At 32.3% G+C, this 14,447-nt stretch overlaps 1 protein-coding gene across 11 annotated transcripts in view; it reads right to left on the bottom strand.

Moving 5' to 3' along the window:
* Positions 1-14,447, bottom strand: part of LOC105054477 (probable serine/threonine protein phosphatase 2A regulatory subunit B''delta) — a 50,449-nt gene that overhangs the window by 26,488 nt on the left and 9,514 nt on the right. Inside the window, exon 1 of one of the 11 annotated variants that reach the window (XM_073246058.1) lies at positions 6,585-7,535. The exons of the other annotated variants lie outside the window; for them this stretch is intronic. The gene's annotated coding sequence lies outside the window, so the exon portion shown is untranslated. Of the gene's footprint in view, positions 1-6,584; positions 7,536-14,447 lie in introns of those variants that run through there. 11 annotated transcript variants of the gene reach the window in all.

Genomic DNA, 14,447 nt, shown 5'->3' with positions numbered 1-14,447 from the left:
CTATATTCTCCTCCAATTTTCCATCTCATTCTCTACTTCAATCGCTTCCCAAATCTCATCAAGTTGGTAAACAAAACCAACAAAAGTGGTATCAGAGCAAAAAAGATCAACAAGATTTGAGTTTGAAGACAAGAAGTGAGAAAGAGAGCACTATTTAAGAAGATCTCCATGGCAAGTTCAAGCAACATAGGTATGAGCATTAATCAACCTTCTATTCCTATTTTTGATGGAGAAAACTATGATTATTGGAGCATCAAGATGAAGACCCTCTTCATTTCACAAGAAATTTGAGATTTGATGGAGAGTGGGTATGAAGAGCCATCCATTTCAATTAACCAACAAAGGGAGCAAATGAAGGACTACAAAAAGAAGGATGTCAAAGCCCTCTTCTTCATCCAACAAGCGATGTCCAACAAAATTTTTTCAAGAATCATTAGAGCCACCAAATCAAAGGAGGCATGGGACTTCTTACAAGAAGAATTTCAAGAAAATACCAAGGTGAGAACTATCAAACTTCAAACTCTAAAAAGAGAGTTAGATAATTTGAGAATGCAAGAAAATGAAAAGTTGAAGGATTACTTCTCCAAAATCATGAAAATTGTTAATCAAATGAAGAGCTATGGTGAAACCATCACCGACCAAAAAATATGTGAGAAAATTTTGACTAGTTTGCCTCCAAAATTTGATACCATAGTTACTATTGTTGAAAAATCTAAAAATCTTTCTACTTTAAGTATTCATGAGTTGATGGGATCTCTTGAAGCTCATGAGCAAAGATTGTTTAGGCACAAAGAATCATCATTAGAAAGTGTCTTTCAATCTAAGCTCAAGGTGTTTGACAAAAATCCTCAAAGAGAACCGTCTAGTCATGAACAAGTTAAAGAGGATCATCTAGAAATGGAAACCAAAATAGAGGAAGAGGAAGAAATATAAGAGAAAGAGGAAGGAAAAAAAATAACTTTTCAAGAAGTCAAAATGATGAGACCACTCAACCTAGGTGCAACATATGTAAAAGGTCTTCTCATGTTCAAAAAGATTGTTGGTTTAGAGGAAAACCCCAATGTTATAATTACAAAAAATTTGCCCATGTTCAAAAAGATTGTAGGTACCAAATAAATGAACAAGCACACTTCTCCAAAGAAAATGAAGACAGCCAAAGCACATTCTATGCATGTCAAACCCCGGAGGAGCAAAAAAATGATGTATGGTACCTTGATAGTAGATGTAGCAACCACATGACCGGTGATAAGTCCATCTTTGTTAACATTGATAGTTCTCCAAGCTCACAAGTCAAGATGGGAAATGGTGCACTAGTCCAAACAAGAGGCAAAGGGAATTGCAATTGACACAGAAAGGGAGGAAGTTCATCCATGATGTTTTACTTGTTCCAACTTGACACAAAATCTTCTAAGTATTGTACAATTGATTGAGCATGGGCAAATAGTGCACTTTAAAAATAATGGATGCAAGATATATGACAAAAGGGAGAAAAAGCAACTTATGGCAAATATCAACATGGAGAAAAATAGAAGCTTTCATCTTATTTTGCACTATGCAAAGAATGTTGCATTGAAGATGGAGGTAAATGATGAGTCATGACTATAGCACAAAAGATATGGACACTTAAACTTTCAAAGATTGAGAAGTCTACATAAAAAAAAATATGGTGTATGGTCTACCGACAATACAAGACAAGAAAGAAATTTGTGAAAAACATGCACTTGAAAAACAACATCGAGAGACATTTCCAAAAGAGCATGCATGAAGACCAAAGCACCATTGGAGCTTGTTCATACCAACATATGTGGACCTATGAAAACTCCTCATGCCAGTAACATTTATTTCATTACCTTCATTGATGACTATTCAAAAATGACATGGGTGTACTTTATGAGGCACAAGTCCGAGGCATTCACCATTTTTGAGAAGTTCAAAAATCTTGTGGAAAGACAAAGTGAGCACTACATCAAAGCGCTAAGAAGTGATAGAGGTGGTGAATATAACTCAAATGAATTTGAGAAATTTTGTGAAGATGTTGGTTTGCAAAGACAATTGACCGTCGGCTATACACCGGAACAAAATAGAATTACCAAAAGAAAGAATCATACTATTTTTGAGATGGCTAGATCTATGCTCCAAAACAAAGGCCTTCCAAATTTCTTTGGGACGGAAACGATGTACACGGCGGTATACTTGATGAATAGATATCCAACAAAAGCTCTCTAAAACAAAACACCATTTGAAGCTTGGTCCGGTAGAAAGCCTTCGGCGAAGCATTTCAAAGTCTTTGGATGTGTATGCTATGCACATATTCCAAAAGAAAGGAGGCACAAACTGGATGAAGTAAAAAATGCATTTTTGTTGACTATAGTTCTAAATCAAAAGGCTATAAACTTTTTAGCTTGAAGCACAACAAGATGATCATAAAAAGAGAATTTTTTTAATGAGAAGGCTACTTGGGATTGAAAAGATAAGAAAATTGAAGAAAATATTGTTACTCTTGATGAAGAAATTCATGATGCCCAAAATGAAGAAAATGAGGATGAAGGTTCACCACAAACTTCTTCAAGTGTAAGTCCATCACCAACTTCAAGCTCAAGCTCATCTCCAAATTCCACTCCCAGAAGAATGAAAAGCCTAAGTGACATTTATGCCACTTGTAACTTTTGCATGATTGAGTCTAAAACTTACGAAGAAGCTATACATGAAGTATGAAACAAGGCAATGCAAGAAGAAATTGATGTGATTGAGAAAAACAAAACTTGAGAGCTAGTGGAGAAACCAAACGATAAGTCATTGGCTTGAAGTGGATCTACAAGACAACACAATCTAGATGGATCCATTCAAAGATACAAAGCAAGATTGATAGCAAAAGGGTATTCTCAATTACCTGGGATTGATTATCAAGAAACTTTTGTACCAATTGCTCGACATGACACAATTAGAACTCTCATTTCTATGACGGCACAAAGATTGAAAACTACACCAACTTGATGTAAAGTCGGCATTCTTGAATGAGATATTGGAGAAAAAAATTTATGTAGAACAACCTCAAGGCTTCATCATCAAAGGTCAAAAAAGCAAAGTGTACAAGTTGAAGAAAGCATTGTATGGGTTGAAGCAAGCATCCCAAGCATAGTATGCTCAAATTGATGCCTACTTCAATGAAAAAGATTTTCAAAGAAGTCCAAGTGAACCAACACTTTATGTGAAGAAGCAAGATAATGATATTCTTGTCTCTCTTTATGTTGATGATTTGATCATTACCAGTAACAATGAGAATATGATTTTAGCTTTCAAAAGTGATACGATGAGAAGATATGAAATGAATGATATGGGTTTGCTCCATTACTTTTTGAAAATTGAAATCAAGCCAAGAAAAGATAGCATTTTTATTTGTCAAAAAAAATATGTAGAAAGTATTCTCAAGAAATTCAAAATAGAGAATTGCAATGTTATGGCAACATCTTTAGTGGTAAATAAGAAGTTAATCAAAGAAGATGGAAATGGTGAAGCCAATGCACCACTATATAGAAGCATTGTTGGAAGCTTATTGTATCTCACAACTACAAAATCGGACATAATATTTGCATCAAGTTTACTTTCTAGATTCATGCAAAAATCAAGCAAAGTCCACTTTGAGATGGTAAAAAGAGTCCTGAGATACATCAAAAGTACCAAACATTATGACATCATATATAAAAAAAGCATAAATGACTATGTGAAGTTATTTGGATTTTGTGATAGTGATTGGGCCGGAAGCATTGATGATATGAAGAGCACATCGGGCTATCATTTTTTTTTGGATCCGATGTCATATTTTGGGCATCTAAGAAGCAAGATATTGTGGCATTGTCATCTGCAGAAGCCGAATATATCTCAACTACCTTAGCAACACAACAAATAATTTGGTTGAGAAGAATACTAAAAAATGTGGATGAAAAGCAAGAAGAAGCCATTACACTACTTTGTGACAACAAGTCTACCATCTCTATGACAAAAAATCCTATCTATCATAGCTGCACGAAGCATATCAAAATCAAGTACCATTTTATAAGAGATGTGGTAGAAGAAAAAGAAGTTGAAGTGAAGTATGTGAGGACTCAAAACTAAGTGGCGGACATTTTCACCAAGGCATTACCTAAAAAAAAATTCATCTACTTTAGAGACCTCATGGGCATTCAAGAACAACCATTAAATGAGAGTTAAAATGTAATGTTTGATCTTTTTAATTTCTAAGTTATGTAATTTTTGGTTTAGTTGTATGTTGGGTTCATAGATGGGCTCATATATAGTTGGGCTCATATTGTTATAGTGATTTATGTATTGATGTATGAATTTTTGTAGGATGTAATAACCTCACACATAAGAGGCCTTATATACTAAGAAAAAAAAGAAAGAACCCTAAATCTATATTCTCCCCTAATTTTTCATCTCATTCTCCACTTCAATCTCCTCCCAAATCCCATCAAATTGGTAAACAAAACCAACACTGATACCATGGGGAACCTATGAGTATAGTATAGAATGATTTGCTCTGATACCATGAGGGACCGACAGGACCGACGGGGGGAGCCTCCTGATTAAAGGAGGAACTGTAGTATACCTAATCCTAATCCTAAAGTTTATGTACTGGAATCTATGAATAGGATCTTGCTCACTCTACGATAACAAAAAGCGAGGCCCACCAAGACACTACTAACAGATTACAAATTAACCATGAACTATAAACTAAACCTTCAAAGATTAAGGCTCAAGTTCAGGACTGTCACAGCCATAAATTTCCTGAGGTACAGATATAATACACAGTTCAATTAATCCAGATTAATATATACTAGACTACCTATATTTATTCTAGATTTATATTAAGACTATCTATCTTATACTATAATTCTAATCTATACTATAATGACTCTATTCTACCAGAACTAGAAATTTACTCTTATTCTACTCTACTAAGACTCATCTAACCTTATTTATATTACTTAATAGGTTACTTATCCTATGGTTATTTAATCCTAGTTGGGTTGCCTAATCTTGACTATATGTACTAAAAATGAACAATGGACACACTATTGGGTAGACACTGAACTATAGATCTTCTAAAGGTGAACCTAAAGATAAACTTTAAGATTGGACAATACTAACACCTAAGGTTGGACACTATGGGGGAACAATCCTAAACTATGAGTGAACCTAAGGTTGGTCTCTAAACTTGGACACTATAGGTGGATGGACAACACTAAGACGGGACACCTAGGGTTGGACTCTTAATACTATTGGTGAACACAAAGTAGAAGCTACTAGACGGACACTATGGTGGATGACAGAGTGGATGCTACTATGGATGCCATGGTGGGCACTATGAGGTGAACACTAGTGGATGGACGATACTACAGGGTGAACTCTACAGATTGTCCTAAAAGTTGCTTATAGGTTAAGGCACCTAAAGGTTACCCATCTAAGAGTTACTTATGGTCACACTATAGGTTAACTAGGGGTGACTCTTACAAACTAAACTACCTATGGGTGGTTTCTTAAAGTCATACTAAGATTTCCTAGGAGTAACCTATGGGTTTCCTAAAGATTTTTTGAAGGTTAACTAAAGGTTACTAATTTACAAGCTAGGTTTCTTAAAGAGTTAACCTATGGTTATACTAAGAGTTATACTATAGATAACTACGAGTTAGACCTAAGTTATTTAAAGTTAACTTACACTACAAACTATGCTTAAAGTTAACTATGTCTAAGGTTACCTATAGTTAACTTAAAGTAAGTTACACTAAGAGTTACCTAAGGTTACTTACTAAGTTACTTAAGTTACCTACAGGTTATCTTTTTTGACTTTTAATTTTTTATTTTTTATGTATTTTTTTAGCAAAGTTTAATCTATGCTAAACATTACTTATCCTATTATCTATGTATAAGTTACTTTCTAAAATTTTTTATAATTTTTTCTTGTTTAAATAGTAATTAAATAATACTGAAATAGTTTGCATATAGTATTTTTGAAATAGTGTTTTGAAATGATGGACGGTCAGGAGAATGATGAAGGGAAGAATATGAAACATGCAACTAGTGTTCCTACTATGCAAATAGTATGTAAATAGTATTTTGCGAAATAGTAATTCCACAGAAACAATAATAAATAGTACTATGAATAGTAACTATGAATGCAGGATGCATGCAACGATGGAAGAGGACGAAATTAAAGCTTATTCTAAAAGTAAATAACAAACATTAAAGATTTAAAATAATATTTAAACAGAATAACACAAAAATTAAAACTTCATTAAAACATGCATGGATGTGTACATATGAAAACCCATGAAAAACTTACACGATGAAGGAAACAAAAAAACAGTATGGATTTACAGAGGATGGACAAAGCTTGCAGGAGCTTGCTTCTCTCCGACTACGAACTTCTGGATGCAAACTTCAAACTTTTGTACAAGACTCTTGAACAAACAGAACTTTTGTACAAAGACTCAAGGGACTATACAAGGAACTATACAAGAGGTACAAGACAGAAAGAAAGAAGAGGATTATTTGGTGGAACACTCTCTCTAACTTGTAACTTCTACCTGGCATATAATCTTCAATAAGCTCTTCAGAGAAGCCACTGGCTCTTAAGATTTCTCTTGAAACACTGTTGAGACTCCTATGTTGGCATTTGAGATCTTCTTATAGAAGCTTTGACGGTCATCTTGCTTGAGAGTGAAGTAACTTGGTGCTGAAGTAACTTAACGATGAATCAACTTTGTTGGTAAGGTGGCCTACTGGTGAAGTGACTTGTCGATAAAATATCTCCTTAGTGAGGTGGCTTGTCGGTGGCTTGGATGTCTTACTGGTGGAGAAACAACTTTTGTTGCTGCAGAATCAACTTTTGATGGCAAAGTGACTTTGACTGGAAGCATGGCTTTGGCTTTGTCAGTGTAGTGGTCTTCTGATGGCTTGTTGGTGAAGTAATATTTTTGCAGAAGTGGTGACAGATGAGAGGACTATGCTGATGTGAATTTTCATAAAAAATAGCTGAGCTTGTCTTCATGTGGGAGTATTTTTTTTTGAGTATTTGCCTACGGATGTCACTTGATAATGGCGAGTAGGTAGTATCTATCCAGATGTGCTATTTTTTGGATATTAAAGTTTCTGGACTTGATTTTGAACTGGATGATGAACTTGTGTTGGATGCTGGATTGTTGACTTGATTTGGCTGCTGTGGTGGTGTGCTCCTACATCCTGGCTTGCCTCTATAAACATCTTCGAATCCAGGAGGAATTAAAGGAATGGATGATACTAAATATTGATTTCTGGGTGAATGATGTTGGTGGACTAATGGCATCAGACTTTACTGATAAGTAAATGGCAGAGTATTGGTTGCTAAATGCTGATCTCCTGGAGAATTTTGCTGGTGGACTGGTGGCTGAGTGCGAGCATGTGGAATCTACTAAATCTGTTACAACCCATATTCTGTTATCTGACCAACATCTATAATTTTGAGATTTTGTAGCTTCCTAATAGACATCAATATAATTGACTAAGATATAATCTTCTATGTCAAAGTCTCCTATGGGTTTATTTTATAAGATGCCATCTTTATCCGAAAATTGAGTATGTATGAGATAATAAATTTAAAAATAATAAATAATTTCAGTTAATTTTCTTTCTTCAATTCTACTATAGATTATCATGTCTATCTTTTTCCTATCATTTCTAAGTCTTTTTAAGATTGTAGAGACTAATTTTGAAAATATATCTAAAGAGTAATTGTAATTTATGGAAGCTAGTCTAACCAGTCTTTCATATAAAGATCTAATCATGATACTAGAAAGATTCATATTTATATTTGGAATACTTAACTTTGGCCAGCACCAATCTAACATAAGATATTCACTAAGATCTTGGAGTATTTCTTTAATCTCATTAGGTTGAAGGATTTTGTCAAAAATAGTATTTCGGAGTTCAGAGGGTAACGTTCTTTGTGCTTTATTTCAAATTTCTCATCTTTGTTGCTTAATAGAATGATAAGTTATTTGTTTGAAGTTTGAATTACTAGCATCTATAAAATTTAGTTCAGAATTAGATAAGACTAGAATTTTAAAATTACTTATATACTGAGTAACTTCTATTTTCTTAAAGAATTTTGAGGTTTCTCTTCCTTGAATAACTTCTTTTCCTTTATTCATATTTAGATATGATTTGTTTTCAGAAGGGTTATGAGAGTAAGGATTCTTCTTTTTTCTTTTGAATTTCCAGAAAGACCTTAGCAAGAGTCTAACTAGAAGTCTAGACTTAATATTCTCTGAATAATTTTTTTTAAAATTTTATTTATATTCTGATGTTAAAAAATTTGATTTTTGATAAAGGAATGTGGATATACTATAACTACTTTTCTTTTGAAGAATGTTTAGGGGATTTCGGATGAACCAAAGACTGTTATACCTTACAGGCCAAAGATTTTTCATGTCTTAGTTTTAAGTTCTTTGTTTCAGATTTTTATAAAAATTTAGATGATAATTGAGATCTCAACAAGAGTCTGGTTAAGGTTTGGATTCCAAACTTAACTTCTTCTTTTAACAAGATTTGTTGTTTAAGAATTTCTTCATTAGATTGAAGGAGATTTAAGGGTTTGTTAAATTTTTTTATCTTATCATAAACACTAGAATAAGGAGGTGTTTGTCATAAAAGGTAACTAGATTTTGGGATACAATAAGTTCTTGTATTTCTAACTTAGAAGTCCTAAGGTTTAAAGGTAATTTTATTAAAGTTCCTAAGTTCCTAAGTTAGTCCAAAATTTTTGTGGGTTTTCATTATAGATTTTAATCGGGTATAATTCTATTTTTAGTTTAAAGCGGTCAGAAAGATAATTGCCTAAAACTAAGTCTGGGACTTCTTTCTAAGGTTTTGTTTCAGGACTAGTTTCTTCTAGAGGATTGATTTCTTCAAGATGATCCCTTACCTGAATTTTATTTTTTAAAAATTCTGAGTCTCTTACAGACTGTTGCATTATAATGTTTTTAAAGTTTTCATCTTTAAAGATTTTAGTGTCTTCAAGTATTTCTACTTGTTCTGGTGAGTCTTTTGTAGTTTTGATTAATTCTTTTATTTTAGAAGGGGAATTCTTAGATTGAGGATCTTTGTCTTTTTGTAGACATGGACAAAGGTATTCAATAACTCTTTTGTCTTTCTCCAAATAAATTGATATTTTCTTATTTATACAATTACATCCATTTACCTTTTTTATAATTTCAGAGTTATGTTTATTTTTAAGGTTTAACTTTGTATTTGGCATGTTTGTCACGGATGTGAAAACTGATTTATTATTAGTTCTAGATTTAGATTGACTTAAATGATCATATTTCTCAAACCAATTAAAGAATTTGATAAGAGTTTTACCTGACTTTGATAAAGGCAAAGTATCGAGATTGGATTTCTTCTATTTGGGTTTCATTGTAAAGATTGAGGAATCGTTGTTTTTTAAGTCTATTATGACTAGCAAAGAAGTCTTCTTTAAATATTTCTTTATATTCAGGGTTGTGTTTATATATATAGGATAGAGATTTATTTTGAAAATTTGATAGATGGATTTTAATTTTGGAGATTGGCCTAGGACTCAATCTATTTTCAGTTGGCTGAAATTGAGAATAATTTTGAAATTGATTTTCATCTTCATTGTCTAATTCAGAGTGAAGGGATTGGATATCATCTAGATCATCAAATAGTTCAGAATATCTTCCAGATACAGGTCCATTCTATTTTAAATTAAAAGGCTTTTAAGTAATTAGGAAGATGACTGGAAAGACTTTATGATTATAAAGAGAATGATCAAGAGGAAAGTGCCTGGGATCTTAAAGATTACTGGAAACTCTTATGTCTGTAAGGAAGATGACTAGAAGATAATTGGGAGTTCTTAGGAATGGCTAAGAATTCCCAAGTATGGAAAGGTTAGTCCCTAGAGAAGGCTAACTAAAAATGCTTACCTATCTAAAACTAACATATAGCTATTACTACTTATACAGCTAGAAAACTCTATACTAAGAAGGTATTTAATCACTAAAAAGGTTCCTAGGAAATAAATCTACCTATCTATAAGGGGTAGGATCCTAATTACCTTATTATGTTTCTAGATATTAAAGGATATAAAGAATAAAAATCCTATTTAGAGTTATCTACTCTATAAGGTTAGCGTCTAAATATTAGTTTAGAGGTCTAATTACAAAAAGAATGAAAGAATGTATCTAAGAAAATTTCTAAATAACTATAAAAGAATAAAAGAATGAGATTCCTAATTGCTTATCTATACAACTAGAGACTATACTATAAGTATACCATATTATAAGAAATAGAAAGAATAAAAGAATAATTAATAGAAGAAGAAACTTAATATCTAAATACTATTATCTAGGATATTTACAAGATCCTTACCACAACTCTATAATAACAATTCCAAAGGTGGAAAGATTTAGTAAAAGAAGATCAAGAAAAGATACCATCTTAGAAAACTTAACAGTATTATTAAGGTAAAAAATCTTTTTCTTAGGAGACTTAACACAGCAGGATCTAAAATAGTACCTACCTTAGGAGACTTAACACAGGAGGACCTGAAACGAAGATCTGAAATGATTACCCAACTTAGGTGCCAAAGGATCTCTCTGCGATCTTTACTGCCTGCGCCTGTTAGCGGCTCTCCCTGGCCTTTCGTCGGCAATGGCATGTCCTGAAACAGCCCTACACCCGGAGGTACACCCGAGTTCCCGCCAGTTATACAATCCGCCAGTTGTACAACTCCTGTGCTCTTCAGACCAAGCTTAGGTGACTACCAATCGTACAACAACTGTGCTTCTTGGACCAAGCTAAAGGTTCTTATCAGAACTCTACTGCTCCTCAGACCAAGCCTGAGCATTTAGATTGAGGCCCCTACTGCTCCTCAAACCAAGATCTTTCTATACTACTCCCTCCCCTACTGCTCAAACCGAGATCTTTCTAAATTGAGACCCCTACTGCTCATGCTTGGTCCGAGAAGCAGTGAGTTCTGGTAAGAATCTTTAGCTTAGTCCGAAGAGCACAGTGGTTGTTCGACTGATAGTCATCTAGACTTGATCTGAAGAGCACAGGAGTTGTACAACTGACGGATTGTATAACTGGCGGAAACTCGGGTGTACCTCCGGATGTAGTGCTGTTTCAGGACATGCCATTGCCGACGAAATACCAGGGAGAGCCACTAACAAGCGCAGGCAGTAAAGACCGCAGAGAGACCCTTTGGCACCTAAATTGAGTAACCGTTTCAGATCCTCGTTTCAGATCCTTCTGTATTAAGTCTCCTAAGATAGGTACTATTTTAGATCCTGCTGTGTTAAGTCTCCTAAGGAAAAGACCTCTTACCTTAATAATATTGTTAAGTCTCCTAAGATGGGTATCTTTTCTTGATCTTCCTTTACTAAATCTTTACACTCTTGGAATTGTTATCATAGAGTTATGGTAAGGATCTTGTAGAGAGTCTAGGTATTAAATATCTTCTTCTATTAGTTATTCTTTTATTCTTTCTACAATTAAGTATCATTTTATATTCTTTATAGTATAGTATAGTCTCTAACTGTATATTACTTAGATAAGTAATTACGAATCTTAGCCTTTTATAGTTACTTATGAATTTTCTTATATACATTCTCTCATTCTTCATGTAATTAGACCTCTAACCTAGTCAAAGCTAATATTTAGATGCTAACCTTATAAAGCAGATAACTCTAAATAGGATTTTTATTCTTTGTATCCTTTAATATCTAAAAACATAATAGGGTAATTGGGATTCTACCCCTTACAGACAAGTAGATTTATTTCTTAGAAACTAACTTAGAAACCTCTTTAGTGATTAGGTATCTTCTTAGTATAGAGTTTTCTAGCTGTATAAGTAGTTATAGCCGTGAATTAAACCCTTATATTAGTTAGTTCTAGATAGGTAAGCAATTTTAGTTAGCCTTCTCTAGGGACTAACCTTTCCATACTTGGGAATTCTTAGCCATTCCTAAGAACTCCTAATTATCTTTCAGTAATCTTCCTTATAGGCATAAGACTTTTCAGTCACTCTCTTTCAGTCTGTCCTAACCCTAAATCTCTTGGTCACTTTCCCCACAAAAGATGGATTTGTATCTAGAAGATATTTTAGGCTATCCAGATGATGATCAGGATGACATCCAATCTCTTTACTCTGAATCAGAAAATGAAGATAAAAATCAATTTCAAAATTATCCTCAATTTCAGCCAATCTTAGACTATGAATATAAAATGAGTCCTAGGCCCATCTCCAAAATTAAAACTCATTCATCAGATCCAATACCAAATCACCTAAGTAAAACCCTACCTTATACTTATAAACCCAACTCTGAATACAAAGGAATATTTAAAAAAGATTTCTTTGCTAATAAACCAAATTCAAATAAACATAACTCTGAAATTATAAAAAAAGATAATGAATATAGTTGTATAAATAAAAAAAATATCAATTTATTGAGAGAAAAACAAAAAAATTATTGAATATCTTTGTCCATACTTACAAAAAGATAAAGATCCTCAACCTAAGGATTCCTTTTTTGAGACAAAAAACATGATACAGAACCAACCTACTAATACAAAATCTGAAATTGAAGACATTAAAATTCAACAATCTTTAAAAAATTTTAAAGATGAAAACTTTAAAAACATTATAATGCAACAGTCTGTAAAAAAACTTAAAAAATGAAATTCAGGAAAGGGATCATCTAGAAAAAATCAATTCTCTAGAAGAAACTAATCCTGAAACAAAAATCCAAAAAGAGGTTCCAGATCTGGTCTCAAACATGGTTCTAGGCAATTATTTTTCTGACAGCTTTAAACTAAAAATAAAATTATATCCGATTAAAATCTATAATGAAAATCCATAAAAATTCTGGCCATACTTACCATGAAAAATACCAAAAAACTTAGGAATCCTAATAAGATTACTTCTGAACCCTAGGACCTCTAAGTTAGAAATACAATAACTCATTGTATCCCAAAATCTACCTACCTTTTATGACAAAACATCTCTTTATTCTAGTATCTATGATAAGATAAAAAATTTAACAAACCCTTAAATCTCTTCCAATCTAATAAAGAAATTCTTGAACAACAAATCTTATTAAAAAAAGAAATTAAGTTTGAAATCCAAACCTTAACAGACCCTTATTAAGATCTCAATCATCATCTAAATCCTTATGAAAATCTAAAACAGAGAACTTAAAATTAAGACATAAAAATCATTGACCTGTAAGATATAGAAGTCTTTGGTCCATCCTAAATCCCCTTAACATTTTTTTTAAAAAAACTAGTTATAGTATATCCACATTCCTTTATCAAAAATCAAATTCCTTAACATTAGAATATAAACAAAATTTTAAGAAAAAATATTTAAAAAAATATTAAGCTTAGATTACTAGTTAACCCTTTGCTGCAACCTTCCTGAAAATTTAAAAGAAAAAAGAAAAACTCCTATCTTCCCAACACTTCTAGAAACAACCATACCAAAATATGAATAAGGAAACAAAATTATTCAAAAAAAAATCTTAAAACTCTTTAAAAAAATAGAAGTTACTTAGCATATAAGTAACTTTAAAATTCTAGCCTTATCTAATTCTGAACTAAATTTTATAGATGCTAATAGTTCAAACTTCAAACAAATGACTTATCATTCTATTAAGCAATAAAGATTAAAAATTTGGAATAAAGCAAAAAAAACATTACTCTCTGAACTCCAAAATACTATTCTTGACAAAATCCTTCAACCTAGTGAAATTAAAGAAATACTCCAAGATCTTAGTGAATATCTTATGTTAGATTGGTGCTGACAAAAGTTAAGTATTCCAAATATAAATGTGAATCCTTCTAATACCATGATTAGATCTTTATATAAAGGACCGGTTAGACTAGCTTTCATAAATTACAATTACTCTTTAAATATGTTTCCAAAATCAGTCTCTACAATCTTAAAAAAACTCAGAAATGATAAGAAAGAGATAGACATGATAATCTATAGTGAAATTGAAGAAAAAAAATTAACTAAAATTATTTATTATTTTTAAATTTATTACCTCACACACTCAATTTTCGGATAAAGATGGCATCCTAAAAAATAAACCCATAGGAGACTTTGACATAAAAGATTATATCTTGTCAATTATATTGATGTCTATTAGGAAGCTACAAAATCTCAAAATTATAGATGTTGGTCAGATAACAAAATATGGGTTGTAACAGATTTAGTAAACCCATCCAGTATCCTACCAGAAAAAGAAAAATATTGAGATATCCTTCTAAACCCAAAAAATTATCATGATCAAATTCAAAATAAAGTACAAGATATCTTCGAAATAACTATACCCTATTCAAATTCATTACATAAATGATAGAATATATGTATATGAAAAATGATTTTC

Source organism: Elaeis guineensis, chromosome 11, assembly GCF_000442705.2.
Source record: "Elaeis guineensis isolate ETL-2024a chromosome 11, EG11, whole genome shotgun sequence".
Lineage (NCBI taxonomy): Eukaryota > Viridiplantae > Streptophyta > Magnoliopsida > Arecales > Arecaceae > Elaeis > Elaeis guineensis.
This window is presented reverse-complemented; position numbering and strand designations above follow the sequence as displayed.